Raw genomic sequence first — 19,176 nt, 5'->3', positions numbered from 1 at the left:
GGCAAAACCGCCAATTCTACCCCCAGGTAGTCCAATCGCTCTTCCATTTTCCTCACCCAGCCTCTTACTTCGGCAGCATCTCGCTTGCCGTCGTAGATTGGTAGCCGCTCGATATTGCCGAGACTAGGCAACTTCGAGGCGGCGGCTGGGGCGGGCGCTTGGGCATACGCCCGGGGAGCGAAAGGGGTAGCCGCGGGAGGGGCCGCGGGAGAGGGGACGTCTTTCCAACCGTCCATATCCATGCGCAATTTTTCTTAAACTTTTTTAAGTAGACAAAATAACTCCTAGCGAAAAAAGAAAGCGTAGTGGCGATAGCAATAAAAGATTCCTTCCGAGATATCAAAAATGTTTTTTTTTTTTCTTTTTTTTTTTGAAAAATTATTTTCTCTTGTCGGGCGGAAATAAAATAAAAATAAGAAAAAATAAAATAAAATAACGAAAAATCCAAGAGACCGCAGCCTCTTCTGGCGAAGGCGAAAACACTTAACAACAACTTCAGGAATGAAATTCCTTCTTCCGGCGATATGTTGGGCAAAATTCACAGGAATTTTGCCTCGCAACCAAATGTAACGATCTACTCCTTAGTTTGGTAGGAGAAATAATAGATGATTTTATTTGTATTTTTCTAGGTTTTTTATAGCAATAATTCTGTCCAGTTTTGCATCTGGAGTGACGGTAATCCCGGAATTATTGCTAAGGTTGACTCCCTAAGGTGGAGGTTGGAACAGGGCCTTTGAAGTAAGGACTTGCATGAAGCGAGAAACAGCGACCATTAACGTGCTGTTAGAACTCATCCGTTTGCGAACGATTGTTCGTCGGTTCGAGTCTTGTTGTGACCTCATTTAACGAGGTCCAGACAAAAAAATACCGCGTCCTAACACAGTCTTGTCAGTCTATACAAAAATTGTTTTGATTATTGTAGCCAATACCAAGTTGCAATCGTGTTCGTCAGCAAAGTATACATTTTCAACGCTCGGTTATAACCCGGGTTTATTTTTCAAGTAATTTCCGGATACTAAAAATAAATGTAAATAATAAAATAAAAAATAAAAATAAAAATAAACGCAAAAATAAAAAGGAAATAACAATCAAGAAAAAATAAAAAGTAAAAAGTAAAAAGTACAAAGTAAAAAATAAAAATAAAATACTAAGAAAGAAATACAATAAAATAAATAAAATAAACAGAACAGAACAGAACAGAATGATTAGGAATGCAAGTTAGTATGAAGGTAAAAGAGATATGAAAGGCAAAGAGAGGGGAAAGCAAAAGGAGAACTAGTTAGATGGATATACCTTGGTAGTGGTAAGTGCCTAAATAAATTAAAAGAATTGCTTAATGTAGGGTGAAATGGAAGAAGGGGCATGAGAAGCTCACATGGTCCAGTGGTCAAGACTCAACGTTGTGGCCGTTGCAACCCAGGTTCGATTCCTGGTGTGGGCATAGCTTTTTCGTTTATTCTTTTTTTCTTCCTTTTTTTTTTTTTTTTTTTATGCTTTGGTCTAATGGATTTAACTGTGATGAAAGCGTCCACTCAGCTTTTTGGATAAGGTTTCGCAAGCTTAAAGCTCAATGATGAAAAATGGAGGCGAACCTGTAAAATTAAACAAGCCGATGCGTTGAAATAGACTTGTAACGTTCAACGAGTGCCTAACGCAGAACTTGGCAAGTATGTGGAATGATGAATGAAATGAATAATAGCCTAGCCTAGTAAGTTGTTATGGTTTTGTTGGGAAGCAGGAAATTCCTTATACAGTAGGGGGGGTGGTTCCAGGTTTGCGGAAGTTACAACTGATGGGATTGGTTTGTACGAAACGGTGATCACAACGTTTCCGCTGCACGAGTGTAACTGAAAGCTGTTCGTTTGAGTTAACAATAATCCATTGTATAAAGATGATGGTTCTGCTTCAGCGTTGAGAAGGTTCCCGTGGCCAAGTTGGTTAAGGCTTCATGCTTATATGGTACACCTCCTGCCAGGTATGCTACGTGAAAATCGCGAGTTCGATCCTCGCTGGGAGCATTGCTTTTTGTAGCTTCTATTCCCCGATCCGGAATAAGACTTCACGGTAGCTCTTGGCAAAAGAAACCGCTCTCTCCCCTCCTGCGCAGTCAAACATTTTTAAGACTTGCGCTTCCTCCCGCACAACGTCGACGTTTGATGTGCTCTAGCAAAAGATGTTTCCAGGCTTTATTTGTTTTACCCTAAATTTTTTTTGTTGTTATTTGTTATTTGTTATCTAATATTTAATAGCTATTGTTATTGTTTATTGTTTATTGTTTAGTATCTGGTACTTGGTCCTTTGTATTCTATTCTTGTTTGTATTCTATTCTTGTTAAAATTATTATTTATTACATTAAATGCGGTCTTTGCGTGCAACAGCAATGTAAGACGGAAAATTAGTCGGCCAAAAAAAGCTTTACATGTGAGAGTTCAGAACTTTCGTTGTTAGTATAGTTGTTGCGTTTAATAAATGGGAGCGATGGTAACATTCTTGCAGAGCAACACAAAATTAAGTCAAGAGAATGGTGAAGTAGCAGCTTTTTATCTATTTAACTTGTGCCTTTACCGAACCCTAAGACTCGAATCCTGGCGGATGGCAAAAACACACATGGACTGGGACGTCAAGTGACCGAAAAACGGAAATTATTCCGGCTACAACAATTGCACAATTTGAAGCTTTAGGAAGCTTTGCTGTATACACAATCAACACCAAGAATCACTCGATGTTCAGCCAGAATACGCCTGTTTCCTCTCAGAGCCGGGGTTTACACCAGCGGTAACAAACTGTGTCAACACAGGTACCGTAGTTCTAATTATTGGCTTAGGCAAAGAAGGACTACAGTTTATGCAGAAAGATAAAAGCAGAAGAAAAAGCCCGACCCGACGGGATTTGCACCCGCGATCTTTGGCGATCCCGAAGACTCCTCAGTGAGACCCCTCGCCGGAACCAACGCCTTACTTCTAGGCCACGAGGCCGCTTGTTGCTTCGTCAAACGTCGTAACCTTACTTGCTCCGGCTTTTTGCAAAATCCTGTCTTTCTTCGTGTTCCTGGATTGTGGAACGTAGCTGCCCCTTGCATTTAGTGCTGCAGCTTTTGGTTCGTCACAATCAATGCCATGTCGGTGGCCGCTAATCGACATCAAGGTTCGACGGTTTTTATAGCTAGACTGATATCATCTAAGCTAATTTGGAGGATTGTTGTGCGTTTGTTCTGGAGTTAACTGGGCTCTGGGGGGTATACGCACAGCTCCTTCATGGGGCCCTAGCATGGCCCCTGTTCGCTATTTAGCAACATTCGCGGTCGCTTGCAATTGCGGAGGGTTTTTAGGCTTGCATCATGAAACAAATAACCCGCACCCCAGCACACGAAGCAGCATTGCCGAAAAAGAACAAGTAAAGAAAAAGCCAGGTATGATAGTGCCGAGCTTGGAAAAAGAAAAACAGCACTGTTGCACTTACCAGGGTTCGAACCTGGGACCCTCTGCGTGTAAAGCAGATATCATAACCACTAGACTACAAGTGCTTCCTATGCTCCCCCACGCCTCTTTGCCTTACATGTCGAAACTTAGGTTATTGCCTCTATTTCAGTAAGGCTTTGAATTCATAAGACTTCTGCTCTACACTTTTGGCCAGCCTCAGCAGATAATTTGCGAAAACCGAGAAGCTAAATGCCAGTACTCTGTTGAACACCGCCAGTTCCTGTGCAACAGAAACACTGTGATTATCCATTAGTTCCTGTGTCTGTTCCGGGGTCTGAGTTGGCGATGCACGACTGTAACGCCATCGACACTCTCCACAAAAACATGTGCTTCTAAGCGGTACAGTCGCAACTGAATTTGAGTAGCCAATATGAACATCAAGGTTCGTACGATACATGCAAGAGACTTTAGTAACAATCTTTCCGGTAAAACGGCATAGCTTAGCTTTAGCGCGCCAGCGGGATCCATGCGAGCTCACATGGTCCAGTGGTCAAGACTCAACGTTGTGGCCGTTGCAACCCAGGTTCGATTCCTGGTGTGGGCATAGCTTTTTCTTTTTCCCTATTGGTTCGCGTGTCTGGTACAGCTTGCTGTTACGCGACAAAAGTGTGCACTCAAACATCGGAGAAAAAGCAAAAAATCGTGTAGCAAGAAAGCCTACGGGCGAGAAAAAGAACGGGCTGTTGTGGGAATCGAACCCACGACCACCATCACCCTAAGATGGTATCATACCACTAGACCAAACGGCCGTCTTCACACACTCTGCCACGCTGTACATACATTACCGTTATCGTTTCCACGTACTTTAGCGTTTCTCTCAACATCAATTCACTTTACTGAGATCACTACTCAATATCGTACTTATTAGATCACTTGCTGGTTGCACGCTGTTCGCTGTGCAGCATCAAATTCTTTCCGTACTACCGCATTCATTCTGCAGACAGCTTGTCGGCAGGACAGCACTGTCCCCGCAGCCTGAAAAGCGAATACAAAAATTAAAGCAAATTGACAACCACCGGTCCTTCCCCTCATTTCCATTTCCATTCTTCCCCTCATTTCCATTTCCATTTCCATTTCCATTTGCCTTTGCCTTTGCCTTTGCCCTCTGACATCCTCTCGCTTACTCTACACGGCGGCGATCACACAATCGCTACGCGTAATCACCTTTTGTTCAATAATAGCACATACGACAGGAAAACGATACAGCAAGTTCAACTACCCTACCAACAAGAGGCGGGCGGGAAATGCAGCACAGAGAAAAAAAGAATAAAGCAGTCGCTAGCTTCTGCAAGCGATCCCGTCCCCTTGGGTGGAATAGAGAGGCTTATGGAGGGCAACTGATATAGAAACGAAAAAGCTTGTATTGAAATGAACTGTGTTAAGTGGAAGAAAAGAGGAGTGAGGGAGGGGCGGAAAAGGAGTTTTGGAGCTTAGAGTTTAGAGAGGCCAACGGTGAGGACAGAGGCAACAGTGGCCGTTTGGTCTAGTGGTATGATACCATCTTAGGGTGATGGTGGCCGTGGGTTCGATTCCCACACAGCCCGTCTTTTTAGCTCCGTCCCTGCTTTTTCAGTTTGTCTTTATGGGAATTGGATGACATGTTTCGGATATCACTAAAGCTTCTTAGCGGTGGCAATGCGGCGACCAGTGATATGGCAAGGAGCGGAAAACCTTTTAAAGAAACAGTATACTAGGAACCTGAGACGGGTTGTTCAGCGAAGATGCTTTAAGTGACGCGATCAATTAGCGAACAACGCGTGTTACTTCCAGCCGAAGAATTACACGGAAAAAGGAAGCGTAACAATGCATTACTGCTCCGGCAGTGACTCGAACACTGGACCTCCTGTTTACGAGACAGGCGCTCTACCACTGAGCTACAGGAGCCATATCAACCACTGAACCATCGTAGAGCTTACATACAGATATGCTTCGTGGATCACGGATTGCCGGTGTTCGGCTTCGCTGGCGTACTGCTCCATATACTTGACCGGCGTTTTCCCAGTCCGCGTGCTGGTCTTTGTCCGTGTATTCCGTTGGCTTCAAGCCAGCTGAAGCAAAGAGAACAACAAAGAAGACATGACCCCTAAGCGACTTGAACGCTTGACTTTGAGATAACACCGTGGTGCAGCACCTCTTGGAATCTCACACTCTACCGACTGAGTTAAGGGGCCTTGGTCATCAGCCCCCTTTCTTGAGACACATCAACCCTTTTTAGTTTATTTCCATTCACTTTTACGACTCTTGTCCTTTGCAAGCTCACTACTCCTGCTCTCAGCTACCCCTCTTTACTCGCCCAACACCTCTCTCTCTTCTATCGCTACGCACATTCTTTTTCACTGACTGGTGCTACGTTGCCGATGACGATAGAACAATTTACAATAGATTAAATGTTAAGTTTATACAATAGAATATAGTGTATTCTATTACAGTGAAAGAAAGAAAGATAATATGGAAAATTGAGTTGAGTTGAATTGAATTGAATCGAATTGAATTGAATTGAGCTGAATTGATTAAACTATATTGTGTAAAATAAGTAGCAGAAGAAAAGCAAATTTAGTGAAATAAAATAAAATAAAATAAAATAAAATAAAATAAAGAAAGAAATAAAGAAAATAAAAGAAAAGAAAAGAAAATAAAATAAAATAAAATAAAATAAAATGAAAGAAAATGAAATGAAATGAAAGAAAAGAAAATGAAATAAAATGAAAGGAAAGGAAATATAATGAAAGGAAATAAAATGAAATGAAAGAAAGAAAAGTGGAAGCCTGAACGTATACAGGATATCTTTGATGAATACATGAAGATGAGTAAAATAGCAAGCTTGAGCCCCCTTCTATTCACAATAAGAGGACCAAAAACCAGCTAGTCCCGCCGGGGATCGAACCCGGGACCTTCTCCGTGTGAAGGAGAAATCATACCACTAGAACACGGAACTCAGTCTTCTATTGTCCGGTCCTACTCACAGTACAAGTAGCCGTAAGCCTCAAACGAACGCCGGTTTTGGTTTCTTGTTTGGCTTTTCGGTTCGCCGCTCAAATCAACGAACCGTAATGTCTTCGTTTTGCGCTTCTAATGCACGGGGATTCATTGACTTTCACTCTATCGCGTTTTGCTTCCGGTGGCTCGTGTTTCTAATCAGCTCGTGTCGAGTCCTCATTCGGCTTTCTGCGGAAAAACAAAGAGGAGGTAAGAAATAAGAACTCGGAACTCGAACGGGGAAGACAGGGTAGTAGTGGGCTGAAGATGTGATGTTGAAATGCGGTCTATGACGAGAAGGGTATTCGTCGCAAGTCTTGTGCCGTAGAAAACGGAGAATAATCAAACACAAAGAACTATGGATGGAGGGATGTACTACGATGGTAGAGATTTTTACGAGCCAGTCCCGCTTAGCTCAATCGGCTTAGAGCGTCCGGCTTTTAGGACACGATAGTCAGGTGACCGGAAGGTTGCGAGTTCGAGTCTCGCAGTGGGAGATACTTTTCCCATGGCGGGAAAAACTTGGGCCATGTCGATGCGGGCCGAAGGTTGAATGCTGGGCGCCGCCCGTATTACATTGGAATGCCTTCACTTCAAGTATACTTGTTTGTGGGAACACGCAAACAATCCTGATGGAAGACCAGCACGTAAAGGTTTGTGTTGAGGCAGCGTGAACTTAGAGGACTATTTGAGGGGTAGAGACATGGTGGCCGTTTGGTCTAGTGGTATGATACCATCTTAGGGTGATGGTGGTCGTGGGTTCGATTCCCACAACAGCCCTTTTGCCCGGCTACGGGCGTGCGTGTTGCTTGTTTACAATTTGAGCCGTTTCCGTCCATGGTGGATGGCCTGGTCGTGCTGTCATGATCTGCCTGAAGTTGCCTACACTCGGCAGAACAAAAGCAAACAAGTCCTGTCGGCAGGAAAAACCTTAATGACGAAGTGGGGTTCGAACCCACGCTCACATATGTGAACTAGCACGCTCAGTTTCCTGAAGCTAGCGCCATAGACCACTCGGCCACTTCGCCTAACGCGTTCTGTTTCTCTGCTCCACCTCACCTATACCATACTGGCAGACAGGGTAGAAGGCGATGTATGCGGCACTGGTGCTGAAAACCACACACACATGGAACATGGAACATGGAACATGGACGAAAGAATAGACATGGACGAACGATCATCGGAAGCATTGTCGAGATGAAACACCGCTGGCCTCTCGGTCTAATGGCCTGCGTTAGTCTGCCAGGCTCGCAAAGTCGCAACCCGCATCTTCCATACGTCTGGCGGATTCGGCGATGCTTGCGCGGTAAGAGGTGGCGGGTTTCCGCGTGTGGTGTTTCGGCAGCGGGACAGGCTATATTGCAAAAAGGGTGACTACGAGCAAGTAAGTAGCGGGAGAGAAGGGGTTTGCAAAGAGACACTGTGTTATGGAATTAGAATGGAAGGGTGTAGCGTGAGGGGGTCATAGCTCAGTGGTAGAGTGAGGGATTGCAGATCCCCAGGTCGCTGGTTCGAACCCGGCTGGTCCCTGACTTTTGCTATTTTTTGTTGGCCGTGTAACTAGCTTTGGTGTGTGGATGGCGAGCTAGTGCTGTTGACTTTTTTTTCAGGCGTGGCTCTAGCAATCGAAAGCGTGCTGAACCGCACGGTAAGCAAAAGAAAGAGTTATTAAAGAAAAGACAATGATCTCGACAACGGCAGGATTCGAACCTGCGCTCCCAAGGGAATCCGCTGGGCTACTGATAGCAGGCGAACGCCTTAAAACCACTCGGCCACGTTGTCCTCAGCGCTCTCCTCTCCCTTCTTTCTACATATTACCTATCTTTTCCTCCCTTCCTGTCTCGCCATTACTAGAGCATCTCATTCTTTTGCTACTTACCTTCATTAGTCACCGTGTATTCTCTGCATCCCACACACATCATGCCTGCTCTGTTGCTCCAATTCTCCCTCCCATCCTCCCACCTGCTCTCCTTTGTTGTCAAGTCGCGGCCTAACACCGTCAAGCGTAGCTCTTTGTCAGCGTACAGTCAACTGCTCGGTTTCGCGAACCATGCCTTTCACTGTTAGCTCAAGCGAGAAACAGCGACCATTAACGTGCTGTTAGAACTCATCCGTTTGCACTAGGACGTAACCAAAAATACCGGAACGGAGACAAAATGTGAAATGGAAATCACCCGAGACAAAAAATACCGCGTCCTAACACAGTCTTGTCAGTCTATACAAAAATTGTTTTGATTATTGTAGCCAATACCAAGTTGCAATCGTGTTCGTCAGCAAAGTATACATTTTCAACGCTCGGTTATAACGCTCGGTTATAACCCGGGTTTATTTTTCAAGTAATTTCCGGAATGTAAAAAATAAAAAATAAAAAATAAAAAATAAAAAATAATAACAATCAAGAAAAAATAAAAAGTAAAAAGTAAAAAGTACAAAGTAAAAAAATAAAGTACAAAGTAAAAAAATAAAAATAAAAATAAAAATAAAAAATCTAAGAAATACAATAAAATAAAATAAACAGAACAGAACAGAACAGAATGATTAGGAATGCAAGTTAGTATGAAAGGTAAAAGAGATATGAAAGGCAAAGAGAGGGGAAAGCAAAAGGAGAACTAGTTAGATGGATATACCTTGGTAGTGGTAAGTGCCTAAATAATTAAAAAGAATTGCTTAATGTAGGGTGAAATGGAAGAAGGGGCATGAGAAGCTCACATGGTCCAGTGGTCAAGACTCAACGTTGTGGCCGTTGCAACCCAGGTTCGATTCCTGGTGTGGGCATAGCTTTTTCGTTTATTCTTTTTTTCTTCCTTTTTTTTTTTTTTTTTTTATGCTTTGGTCTAATGGATTTAACTGTGATGAAAGCGTCCACTCAGCTTTTTGGATAAGGTTTCGCAAGCTTAAAGCTCAATGATGAAAAAATGGAGGCGAACCTGTAAAATTAAACAAGCCGATGCGTTGAAATAGACTTGTAACGTTCAACGAGTGCCTAACGCAGAACTTGGCAAGTATGTGGAATGATGAATGAAATGAATAATAGCCTAGCCTAGTAAGTTGTTATGGTTTGTTGGGAAGCAGGAAATTCCTTATACAGTAGGGGGGTGGTTCCAGGTTTGCGGAAGTTACAACTGATGGGATTGGTTTGTACGAAACGGTGATCACAACGTTTCCGCTGCACGAGTGTAACTGAAAGCTGTTCGTTTGAGTTAACAATAATCCATTGTATAAAGATGATGGTTCTGCTTCAGCGTTGAGAAGGTTCCCGTGGCCAAGTTGGTTAAGGCTTCATGCTTATATGGTACACCTCCTGCCAGGTATGCTACGTGAAAATCGCGAGTTCGATCCTCGCTGGGAGCATTGCTTTTTGTAGCTTCTATTCCCCGATCCGGAATAAGACTTCACGGTAGCTCTTGGCAAAAGAACCGCTCTCTCCCCTCCTGCGCAGTCAAACATTTTTAAGACTTGCGCTTCCTCCCGCACAACGTCGACGTTTGATGTGCTCTAGCAAAAGATGTTTCCAGGCTTTATTTGTTTTACCCTAAATTTTTTTTTTGTTTGTTATTTGTTATTTGTTATCTAATATTTAATAGCTATTGTTATTGTTTATTGTTTATTGTTTAGTATCTGGTACTTGGTCCTTCATATTTATTGTATTGTATTCTATTCTATTCTTGTTAAAATTATTATTACAATTTCTTTCTTTATTATTTATTACATTAAATGCGGTCTTTGCGTGCAACAGCAATGTAAGACGGAAAATTAGTCGGCCAAAAAAAAGCTTTACATGTGAGAGTTCAGAACTTTCGTTGTTAGTATAGTTGTTGCGTTTAATAAATGGGAGCGATGGTAACATTCTTGCAGAGCAACACAAAATTAAGTCAAGAGAATGGTGAAGTAGCAGCTTTTTATCTATTTAACTTGTGCCTTTACCGAACCCTAAGACTCGAATCCTGGCGGATGGCAAAAACACACATGGACTGGGACGTCAAGTGACCGAAAACGGAAATTATTCCGGCTACAACAATTGCACAATTTGTAAGCTTTAGGAAGCTTTGCTGTATACACAATCAACACCAAGAATCACTCGATGTTCAGCCAGAATACGCCTGTTTTCCTCTCAGAGCCGGGGTTTACACCAGCGGTAACAAACTGTGTCAACACAGGTACCGTAGTTCTAATTATTGGCTTAGGCAAAGAAGGACTACAGTTTTATGCAGAAAGAATAAAAGCAGAAGAAAAAAGCCCGACCCCGACGGGATTTGCACCCGCGATCTTTGGCGATCCCGAAGACTCCTCAGTGAGACCCCTCGCCGGAAACCAACGCCTTACTTCTAGGCCACGAGGCCGCTTGTTGCTTCGTCAAACGTCGTAACCTTACTTGCTCCGGCTTTTTGCAAAATCCTGTCTTTCTTCGTGTTCCTGGATTGTGGAACGTAGCTGCCCCTTGCATTTAGTGCTGCAGCTTTTGGTCGTCACAATCAATGCCATGTCGGTGGCCGCTAATCGACATCAAGGTTCGACGGTTTTTATTGAGCTAGACTGATATCATCTAAGCTAATTTGGAGGATTGTTGTGCGTTTGTTCTGGAGTTAACTGGGCTCTGGGGGGTATACGCACAGCTCCTTCATGGGGCCCTAGCATGGCCCCTGTTCGCTATTTAGCAACATTCGCGGTCGCTTGCAATTGCGGAGGGTTTTTAGGCTTGCATCATGAAACAAAATAACCCGCACCCCAGCACACGAAGCAGCATTGCCGAAAAAAGAACAAGTAAAAGAAAAAGCCAGGTATGATAGTGCCGAGCTTGGAAAAAAGAAAAACAGCACTGTTGCACTTACCAGGGTTCGAACCTGGGACCCTCTGCGTGTAAAGCAGATATCATAACCACTAGACTACAAGTGCTTCCTATGCTCCCCCACGCCTCTTTGCCTTACATGTCGAAACTTAGGTTATTGCCTCTATTTCAGTAAGGCTTTGAATTCATAAGACTTCTGCTCTACACTTTTTGGCCAGCCTCAGCAGATAATTTGCGAAAACCGAGAAGCTAAATGCCAGTACTCTGTTGAACACCGCCAGTTCCTGTGCAACAGAAACACTGTGATTATCCATTAGTTCCTGTGTCTGTTCCGGGGTCTGAGTTGGCGATGCACGACTGTAACGCCATCGACACTCTCCACAAAACATGTGCTTCTAAGCGGTACAGTCGCAACTGAATTTGAGTAGCCAATATGAACATCAAGGTTCGTACGATACATGCAAGAGACTTTAGTAACAATCTTTCCGGTAAAACGGCATAGCTTAGTCTTTAGCGCGCCAGCGGGATCCATGCGAGCTCACATGGTCCAGTGGTCAAGACTCAACGTTGTGGCCGTTGCAACCCAGGTTCGATTCCTGGTGTGGGCATAGCTTTTCTTTTCCCTATTGGTTCGCGTGTCTGGTACAGCTTGCTGTTACGCGACAAAAGTGTGCACTCAAACATCGGAGAAAAGCAAAAATCGTGTAGCAAGAAAGCCTACGGGCGAGAAAAGAACGGGCTGTTGTGGGAATCGAACCCACGACCACCATCACCCTAAGATGGTATCATACCACTAGACCAAACGGCCGTCTTCACACACTCTGCCACGCTGTACATACATTACCGTTATCGTTTCCACGTACTTTAGCGTTTCTCTCAACATCAATTCACTTTACTGAGATCACTACTCAATATCGTACTTATTAGATCACTTGGCTGGTTGCACGCTGTTCGCTGTGCAGCATCAAAATTCTTTCCGTACTACCGCATTCATTCTGCAGACAGCTTTGTCGGCAGGACAGCACTGTCCCCGCAGCCTGAAAAGCGAATACAAAAATTAAGCAAATTGACAACCACCGGTACACGTACAAACGACTGCTGCCCTTCCCTCATTTCCATTTCCATTTCCATTTCCATTTGCCTTTGCCTTTGCCTTTGCCCTCTGACTCTACACGGCGGCGATCACACAATCGCTACGCGTAATCACCTTTTGTTCAATAATAGCACATACGACAGGAAAACGATACAGCAAGTTCAACTACCCTACCAACAAGAGGCGGGCGGGAAATGCAGCACAGAGAAAAAAAGAAATAAAGCAGTCGCTAGCTTCTGCAAGCGATCCCCGTCCCCTTGGGTGGAATAGAGAGGCTTATGGAGGGCAACTGATATAGAAACGAAAAAGCTTGTATTGAAATGAACTGTGTTAAGTGGAAGAAAAAGAGGAGTGAGGGAGGGGCGGAAAAGGAGTTTTGGAGCTTAGAGTTTAGAGAGGCCAACGGTGAAGACAAAGGCAGCAGTGGCCGTTTGGTCTAGTGGTATGATACCATCTTAGGGTGATGGTGGCCGTGGGTTCGATTCCCACAACAGCCCGTTCTTTTTAGCTCCGTCCCTGCTTTTTCAGTTTGTCTTTATGGGAATTGGATGACATTGTTTCGGATATCACTAAAGCTTCTTAGCGGTGGCAATGCGGCGACCAGTGATATGGCAAGGAGCGGAAAACCTTTTAAGAAACAGTATACTAGGAACCTGAGACGGGTTGTTCAGCGAAGATGCTTTAAGTGACGCGATCAATTAGCGAACAACGCGTGTTACTTCCAGCCGAAGAATTACACGGAAAAAGAAACGCGTAACAATGCATTACTGCTCCGGCAGTGACTCGAACACTGGACCTCCTGTTTACGAGACAGGCGCTCTACCACTGAGCTACAGGAGCCATATCAACCACTGAACCATCGTAGAGCTTACATACAGATATGCTTCGTGGATCACGGATTGCCGGTGTTCGGCTTCGCTGGCGTACTGCTCCATATACTTGACCGGCGTTTTCCCAGTCCGCGTGCTGGTCTTTGTCCGTGTATCCGTTGGCTTCAAGCCAGCTGAAAGCAAAGAGAACAACAAAAGAAAGACATGACCCCTAAGCGACTTGAACGCTTGACTTTGAGATAACACCGTGGTGCAGCACCTCTTTGGAATCTCACACTCTACCGACTGAGTTAAGGGGCCTTGGTCATCAACCCCTCTTCCCTTGAGACACATCAACCCTTTTTAGTTTTATTTCCATTCACTTTTACGACTCTTGTCCTAAGCTCACTACTCCTGCTCTCAGCTACCCCTCTTTACTCGCCCCAACACCTCTCTATCTTCTATCGCTACGCACATCTTTTTTCACTGACTGGTGCTACGTTGCCGATGACGATAGAACAATTTTACAATAGATTAAATGTTAAGTTTATACAATAGAATATAGTGTATTCTATTACAGTGAAAGAAAGAAAAGATAATATGGAAAATTGAGTTGAGTTGAATTGAATTGAATTTGAGCTGAATTGATTAAACTATATTGTAGTAAAAATAAGTAGCAAGAAAAAGCAAATTTAGTGAAATAAAATAAAAGAAAATAAAAGAAAAGAAAATAAAAGAAAATAAAAGAAAAGAAAAGAAAATAAAATAAAATAAAATAAAATAAAATGAAATGAAAGAAAAGAAAATGAAATGAAAGAAATAAAATGAAAGGAAAGGAAATATAATGAAAGGAAATAAAATGAAAAGAAAGAAAGAAAGTGGAAGCCTGAACGTATACAGGATATCTTTGATGAATACATGAAGATGAGTAAAATAGCAAGCTTGAGCCCCTTCTATTCACAATAAGAGGAACCAAAAACCAGCTAGTCCCGCCGGGGATCGAACCCGGGACCTTCTCCGTGTGAAGGAGAAATCATACCACTAGAACACGGAACTCAGTCTTCTATTGTCCGGTCCTACTCACAGTACAAGTAGCCGTAAGCCTCAAAACGAACGCCGGTTTTGGTTTCTTGTTTGGCTTTTCGGTTCGCCGCTCAAATCAACGAACCGTAATGTCTTCGTTTTTGCGCTTCTAATGCGACAGGGATTCATTGACTTTCACTCTATCGCGTTTTGCTTCCGGTGGCTCGTGTTTCTAATCAGCTCGTGTCGAGTCCTCATTCGGCTTTCTGCGGAAAAACAAAGAGGAGGTAAGAAAATAAGAACTCGGAACTCGAACGGGGAAGACAGGGTAGTAGTGGGCTGAAGATGTGATGTTGAAATGCGGTCTATGACGAGAAGGGTATTCGTCGCAAGTCTTGTGCCGTAGAAAACGGAAGAATAATCAAACACAAAGAACTATGGATGGAGGGATGTACTACGATGGTAGAGGTTTTTACGAGCCAGTCCCGCTTAGCTCAATCGGCTTAGAGCGTCCGGCTTTTAGGACACGATAGTCAGGTGACCGGAAGGTTGCGAGTTCGAGTCTCGCAGTGGGAGATACTTTTTCCCATGGCGGGAAAACTTGGGCCATGTCGATGCGGGCCGAAGGTTGAATGCTGGGCGCCGCCCGTATTACATTGGAATGCCTTCACTTCAAGTATACTTGTTTGTGGGAACACGCAAACAATCCTGATGGAAGACCAGCACGTAAAGGTTTGTGTTGAGGCAGCGTGAACTTAGAGGACTATTTGAGGGGTAGAGACATGGTGGCCGTTTGGTCTAGTGGTATGATACCATCTTAGGGTGATGGTGGTCGTGGGTTCGATTCCCACAACAGCCCTTTTGCCCGGCTACGGGCGTGCGTGTTGCCTGTTTACAATTTGAGCCGTTTCCCGTCCATGGTGGATGGCCTGGTCGTGCTGTCATGATCTGCCTGAAGTTGCCTACACTCGGCAGAAACAAAGCAAACAGTCCTGTCGGCAGGAAAAACCTTATGACGAAGGTGGGGTTCGAACCCACGCTCACATATGTGAACTAGCACGCTCAGTTCCTGAAGCTAGCGCCATAGACCACTCGGCCACTTCGCCTAACGCGTTCTGTTTCTCTGCCTCCACCTCACCTATACCATACTGGCAGGGTAGAAGGCGATGTATGCGGCACTGGTGCAACCACACACACATGGAACATGGAACATGGAACATACGAAAGAATAGACATGGACGAACGATTAGAGAGAGGACGAAAGAATAGACATGGACGAACGATCATCGGAAGCATTGTTAGTTCTGCCAGGCTCGCAAAGTCGCAACCCGCATCTTCCATACGTCTGGCGGCTCGCAAAGTCGCAACCCGCATCTTCCATACGTCTGGCGGATTCGGCGATGCTTGCGCGGTAAGAGGTGGCGGGTTTCCGCGTGTGGTGTTTCGGCAGCGGGACAGGCTATATTGCAAAAAGGGTGACTACGAGCAAGTAAGTAGCGGGAGAGAAGGGGTTTGCAAAGAGACACTGTGTTATGGAATTAGAATGGAAGGGTGTAGCGTGAGGGGGTCATAGCTCAGTGGTAGAGTGAGGGATTGCAGATCCCCAGGTCGCTGGTTCGAACCCGGCTGGTCCCTGACTTTTGCTATTTTTTGTTTGGCCGTGTAACTAGCTTTGGTGTGTGGATGGCGAGCTAGTGCTGTTGACTTTTTTTTCAGGCGTGGCTCTAGCAATCGAAAGCGTGCTGAACCGCACGGTAAGCAAAAAGAAGAGTTATTAAAGAAAGACAATGATCTCGACAACGGCAGGATTCGAACCTGCGCTCCCAAAGGGATCCGCTGGGCTACTGATAGCAGGCGAACGCCTTAAAACCACTCGGCCACGTTGTCCTCAGCGCTCTCCTCTCCCTTCTTTCTACATATTACCTATCTTTCCTCCCTTCCTGTCTCGCCATTACTAGAGCATCTCATTCTTTGCTACTTACCTTCATTAGTCACCGTGTATTCTCTGCATCCCACACACATCACGCCTGCTCTGTTGCTCCAATTCTCCCTCCCATCCTCCCACCTGCTCTCCTTTGTGTCAAGTCGCGGCCTAACACCGTCAAGCGTAGCTCTTTGTCAGCGTACAGTCAACTGCTCGGTTTCGCGAACCATGCCTTTTCACTGTTAGCTCAAGCGAGAAACAGCGACCATTAACGTGCTGTTAGAACTCATCCGTTGCACTAGGACGTAACCAAAAATACCGGAACGGAGACAAATGTGAAATGGAACTCACCCGAGACAAAAAATACCGCGTCCTAACACAGTCTTGTCAGTCTATACAAAAATTGTTTGATTATTGTAGCCAATACCAAGTTGCAATCGTGTTCGTCAGCAAAGTATACATTTTCTACGCTCGGTTATAACCTGGGTTTATTTTTCAAGTAATTTCCGGATACTAAAAAATAAAATATAATAAAATGTAAAAAATAAAAATAAAAATAAAACGACAAAAAATAAAAAGGAAAATAAAAAGTAAAAAGTAAAAAGTAAAAGTAAAAGTAAAAGTACAAAGTAAAATAAAAAATCTAAGAAATACAATAAAATAAAATAAACAGAATAAAATAAACAGAACAGAACAGAACAGAATGATTAGGAATGCAAGTTAGTATGAAAGGTAAAAGAGATATGAAAGGCAAAGAGAGGGGAAAGCAAAAGGAGAACTAGTTAGATGGATATACCTTGGTAGTGGTAAGTGCCTAAATAAATTAAAAGAATTGCTTAATGTAGGGTGAAATGGAAGAAGGGGCATGAGAAGCTCACATGGTCCAGTGGTCAAGACTCAACGTTGTGGCCGTTGCAACCCAGGTTCGATTCCTGGTGTGGGCATAGCTTTTTCGTTTATTCTTTTTTTCTTCCTTTTTTTTTTTTTTTTTTTATGCTTTGGTCTAATGGATTTAACTGTGATGAAAGCGTCCACTCAGCTTTTTGGATAAGGTTTCGCAAGCTTAAAGCTCAATGATGAAAAAATGGAGGCGAACCTGTAAAATTAAACAAGCCGATGCGTTGAAATAGACTTGTAACGTTCAACGAGTGCCTAACGCAGAACTTGGCAAGTATGTGGAATGATGAATGAAATGAATAATAGCCTAGCCTAGTAAGTTGTTATGGTTTTGTTGGGAAGCAGGAAATTCCTTATACAGTAGGGGGGGTGTTCCAGGTTTGCGGAAGTTACAACTGATGGGATTGGTTTGTACGAAACGGTGATCACAACGTTTCCGCTGCACGAGTGTAACTGAAAGCTGTTCGTTTGAGTTAACAATAATCCATTGTATAAAGATGATGGTTCTGCTTCAGCGTTGAGAAGGTTCCCGTGGCCAAGTTGGTTAAGGCTTCATGCTTATATGGTACACCTCCTGCCAGGTATGCTACGTGAAAATCGCGAGTTCGATCCTCGCTGGGAGCATTGCTTTTTGTAGCTTCTATTCCCCGATCCGGAATAAGACTTCACGGTAGCTCTTGGCAAAAGAAACCGCTCTCTCCCCTCCTGCGCAGTCAAACATTTTTAAGACTTGCGCTTCCTCCCGCACAACGTCGACGTTTGATGTGCTCTAGCAAAAGAATGTTTCCAGGCTTTATTTGTTTTACCCTAAATTTTTTTTTGTTTGTTATTTGTTATTTGTTATCTAATATTTAATAGCTATTGTTATTGTTTATTGTTTATTGTTTAGTATCTGGTACTTGGTCCTTCATATTTATTGTATTGTATTGTATTCTATTCTTGTTAAAATTATTATTACAATTTCTTTCTTTATTATTTATTACATTAAATGCGGTCTTTGCGTGCAACAGCAATGTAAGACGGAAAATTAGTCGGCCAAAAAAAGCTTTACATGTGAGAGTTCAGAACTTTCGTTGTTAGTATAGTTGTTGCGTTTAATAAATGGGAGCGATGGTAACATTCTTGCAGAGCAACACAAAATTAAGTCAAGAGAATGGTGAAGTAGCAGCTTTTTATCTATTTAACTTGTGCCTTTACCGAACCCTAAGACTCGAATCCTGGCGGATGGCAAAAAACACACATGGACTGGGACGTCAAGTGACCAAAAAACGGAAATTATTCCGGCTACAACAATTGCACAATTTGTAAGCTTTAGGAAGCTTTGCTGTATACACAATCAACACCAAGAATCACTCGATGTTCAGCCAGAATACGCCTGTTTTCCTCTCAGAGCCGGGGTTTACACCAGCGGTAACAAACTGTGTCAACACAGGTACCGTAGTTCTAATTATTGGCTTAGGCAAAGAAGGACTACAGTTTTATGTAGAAAGAATAAAAGCAGAAGAAAAAGCCCGACCCCGACGGGATTTGCACCCGCGATCTTTGGCGATCCCGAAGACTCCTCAGTGAGACCCCTCGCCGGAAACCAACGCCTTACTTCTAGGCCACGAGGCCGCTTGTTGCTTCGTCAAACGTCGTAACCTTACTTGCTCCGGCTTTTTGCAAAATCCTGTCTTTCTTCGTGTTCCTGGATTGTGGAACGTAGCTGCCCCTTGCATTTAGTGCTGCAGCTTTTGGTTCGTCACAATCAATGCCATGTCGGTGGCCGCTAATCGACATCAAGGTTCGACGGTTTTTATTGAGCTAGACTGATATCATCTAAGCTAATTTGGAGGATTGTTGTGCGTTTGTTCTGGAGTTAACTGGGCTCTGGGGGGTATACGCACAGCTCCTTCATGGGGCCCTAGCATGGCCCCTGTTCGCTATTTAGCAACATTCGCGGTCGCTTGCAATTGCGGAGGGTTTTTAGGCTTGCATCATGAAACAAAATAACCCGCACCCCAGCACACGAAGCAGCATTGCCGAAAAAAGAACAAGTAAAAGAAAAAGCCAGGTATGATAGTGCCGAGCTTGGAAAAAAGAAAAACAGCACTGTTGCACTTACCAGGGTTCGAACCTGGGACCCTCTGCGTGTAAAGCAGATATCATAACCACTAGACTACAAGTGCTTCCTATGCTCCCCCACGCCT

At 43.8% G+C, this 19,176-nt stretch overlaps 33 non-coding genes across 33 annotated transcripts; 16 read left to right on the top strand and 17 right to left on the bottom strand.

Moving 5' to 3' along the window:
• The first annotated feature begins 1,369 nt into the window (after positions 1 to 1,369).
• Positions 1,370 to 1,441, top strand: SJAG_16389. Its single transcript has one exon. It is a non-coding gene; the product is annotated as a tRNA-His (tRNA).
• A 478-nt stretch (positions 1,442 to 1,919) lies between these two features.
• Positions 1,920 to 2,018, top strand: SJAG_16388. The gene has a single exon. It is a non-coding gene; the product is annotated as a tRNA-Ile (tRNA).
• A 1,432-nt stretch (positions 2,019 to 3,450) lies between these two features.
• Positions 3,451 to 3,523, bottom strand: SJAG_16387. Its single transcript has one exon. It is a non-coding gene; the product is annotated as a tRNA-Val (tRNA).
• Positions 3,524 to 3,951: 428 nt separating this feature from the next.
• SJAG_16386 lies at positions 3,952 to 4,023 on the top strand. The gene has a single exon. It is a non-coding gene; the product is annotated as a tRNA-His (tRNA).
• Positions 4,024 to 4,156: 133 nt separating this feature from the next.
• SJAG_16385 lies at positions 4,157 to 4,228 on the bottom strand. The gene has a single exon. It is a non-coding gene; the product is annotated as a tRNA-Pro (tRNA).
• Positions 4,229 to 4,951: 723 nt separating this feature from the next.
• Positions 4,952 to 5,023, top strand: SJAG_16384. Its single transcript has one exon. It is a non-coding gene; the product is annotated as a tRNA-Pro (tRNA).
• Positions 5,024 to 5,291: 268 nt separating this feature from the next.
• Positions 5,292 to 5,363, bottom strand: SJAG_16383. Its single transcript has one exon. It is a non-coding gene; the product is annotated as a tRNA-Thr (tRNA).
• A 193-nt stretch (positions 5,364 to 5,556) lies between these two features.
• Positions 5,557 to 5,650, bottom strand: SJAG_16382. Its single transcript has one exon. It is a non-coding gene; the product is annotated as a tRNA-Trp (tRNA).
• Positions 5,651 to 6,342: 692 nt separating this feature from the next.
• On the bottom strand, positions 6,343 to 6,414 carry SJAG_16381. The gene has a single exon. It is a non-coding gene; the product is annotated as a tRNA-Val (tRNA).
• Positions 6,415 to 6,859: 445 nt separating this feature from the next.
• Positions 6,860 to 6,952, top strand: SJAG_16380. The gene has a single exon. It is a non-coding gene; the product is annotated as a tRNA-Lys (tRNA).
• Positions 6,953 to 7,163: 211 nt separating this feature from the next.
• On the top strand, positions 7,164 to 7,235 carry SJAG_16379. The gene has a single exon. It is a non-coding gene; the product is annotated as a tRNA-Pro (tRNA).
• Positions 7,236 to 7,390: 155 nt separating this feature from the next.
• Positions 7,391 to 7,483, bottom strand: SJAG_16378. The gene has a single exon. It is a non-coding gene; the product is annotated as a tRNA-Leu (tRNA).
• Positions 7,484 to 7,913: 430 nt separating this feature from the next.
• On the top strand, positions 7,914 to 7,985 carry SJAG_16377. Its single transcript has one exon. It is a non-coding gene; the product is annotated as a tRNA-Cys (tRNA).
• A 159-nt stretch (positions 7,986 to 8,144) lies between these two features.
• SJAG_16376 lies at positions 8,145 to 8,237 on the bottom strand. Its single transcript has one exon. It is a non-coding gene; the product is annotated as a tRNA-Ser (tRNA).
• Positions 8,238 to 9,158: 921 nt separating this feature from the next.
• On the top strand, positions 9,159 to 9,230 carry SJAG_16375. Its single transcript has one exon. It is a non-coding gene; the product is annotated as a tRNA-His (tRNA).
• A 477-nt stretch (positions 9,231 to 9,707) lies between these two features.
• SJAG_16374 lies at positions 9,708 to 9,806 on the top strand. The gene has a single exon. It is a non-coding gene; the product is annotated as a tRNA-Ile (tRNA).
• An 887-nt stretch (positions 9,807 to 10,693) lies between these two features.
• Positions 10,694 to 10,795, bottom strand: SJAG_16373. The gene has a single exon. It is a non-coding gene; the product is annotated as a tRNA-Arg (tRNA).
• A 480-nt stretch (positions 10,796 to 11,275) lies between these two features.
• SJAG_16372 lies at positions 11,276 to 11,348 on the bottom strand. The gene has a single exon. It is a non-coding gene; the product is annotated as a tRNA-Val (tRNA).
• A 429-nt stretch (positions 11,349 to 11,777) lies between these two features.
• SJAG_16371 lies at positions 11,778 to 11,849 on the top strand. Its single transcript has one exon. It is a non-coding gene; the product is annotated as a tRNA-His (tRNA).
• A 128-nt stretch (positions 11,850 to 11,977) lies between these two features.
• On the bottom strand, positions 11,978 to 12,049 carry SJAG_16370. The gene has a single exon. It is a non-coding gene; the product is annotated as a tRNA-Pro (tRNA).
• Positions 12,050 to 12,759: 710 nt separating this feature from the next.
• Positions 12,760 to 12,831, top strand: SJAG_16369. Its single transcript has one exon. It is a non-coding gene; the product is annotated as a tRNA-Pro (tRNA).
• A 271-nt stretch (positions 12,832 to 13,102) lies between these two features.
• SJAG_16368 lies at positions 13,103 to 13,174 on the bottom strand. Its single transcript has one exon. It is a non-coding gene; the product is annotated as a tRNA-Thr (tRNA).
• Positions 13,175 to 13,369: 195 nt separating this feature from the next.
• Positions 13,370 to 13,464, bottom strand: SJAG_16367. The gene has a single exon. It is a non-coding gene; the product is annotated as a tRNA-Trp (tRNA).
• Positions 13,465 to 14,127: 663 nt separating this feature from the next.
• On the bottom strand, positions 14,128 to 14,199 carry SJAG_16366. Its single transcript has one exon. It is a non-coding gene; the product is annotated as a tRNA-Val (tRNA).
• A 450-nt stretch (positions 14,200 to 14,649) lies between these two features.
• On the top strand, positions 14,650 to 14,742 carry SJAG_16365. Its single transcript has one exon. It is a non-coding gene; the product is annotated as a tRNA-Lys (tRNA).
• A 211-nt stretch (positions 14,743 to 14,953) lies between these two features.
• SJAG_16364 lies at positions 14,954 to 15,025 on the top strand. The gene has a single exon. It is a non-coding gene; the product is annotated as a tRNA-Pro (tRNA).
• A 154-nt stretch (positions 15,026 to 15,179) lies between these two features.
• On the bottom strand, positions 15,180 to 15,272 carry SJAG_16363. The gene has a single exon. It is a non-coding gene; the product is annotated as a tRNA-Leu (tRNA).
• Positions 15,273 to 15,729: 457 nt separating this feature from the next.
• SJAG_16362 lies at positions 15,730 to 15,801 on the top strand. The gene has a single exon. It is a non-coding gene; the product is annotated as a tRNA-Cys (tRNA).
• Positions 15,802 to 15,960: 159 nt separating this feature from the next.
• On the bottom strand, positions 15,961 to 16,053 carry SJAG_16361. The gene has a single exon. It is a non-coding gene; the product is annotated as a tRNA-Ser (tRNA).
• Positions 16,054 to 16,962: 909 nt separating this feature from the next.
• Positions 16,963 to 17,034, top strand: SJAG_16360. Its single transcript has one exon. It is a non-coding gene; the product is annotated as a tRNA-His (tRNA).
• A 478-nt stretch (positions 17,035 to 17,512) lies between these two features.
• SJAG_16359 lies at positions 17,513 to 17,611 on the top strand. Its single transcript has one exon. It is a non-coding gene; the product is annotated as a tRNA-Ile (tRNA).
• Positions 17,612 to 18,499: 888 nt separating this feature from the next.
• On the bottom strand, positions 18,500 to 18,601 carry SJAG_16358. Its single transcript has one exon. It is a non-coding gene; the product is annotated as a tRNA-Arg (tRNA).
• A 481-nt stretch (positions 18,602 to 19,082) lies between these two features.
• SJAG_16357 lies at positions 19,083 to 19,155 on the bottom strand. Its single transcript has one exon. It is a non-coding gene; the product is annotated as a tRNA-Val (tRNA).
• Between the last annotated feature and the right edge of the window lie 21 nt (positions 19,156 to 19,176).

This window comes from Schizosaccharomyces japonicus (assembly GCF_000149845.2).
Source record: "Schizosaccharomyces japonicus yFS275 unplaced genomic scaffold supercont5.4, whole genome shotgun sequence".
Lineage (NCBI taxonomy): Eukaryota > Fungi > Ascomycota > Schizosaccharomycetes > Schizosaccharomycetales > Schizosaccharomycetaceae > Schizosaccharomyces > Schizosaccharomyces japonicus.
The sequence above is the reverse complement of the archived record's forward strand: the minus strand, read 5'-3'. Positions and strand labels throughout refer to the sequence as shown.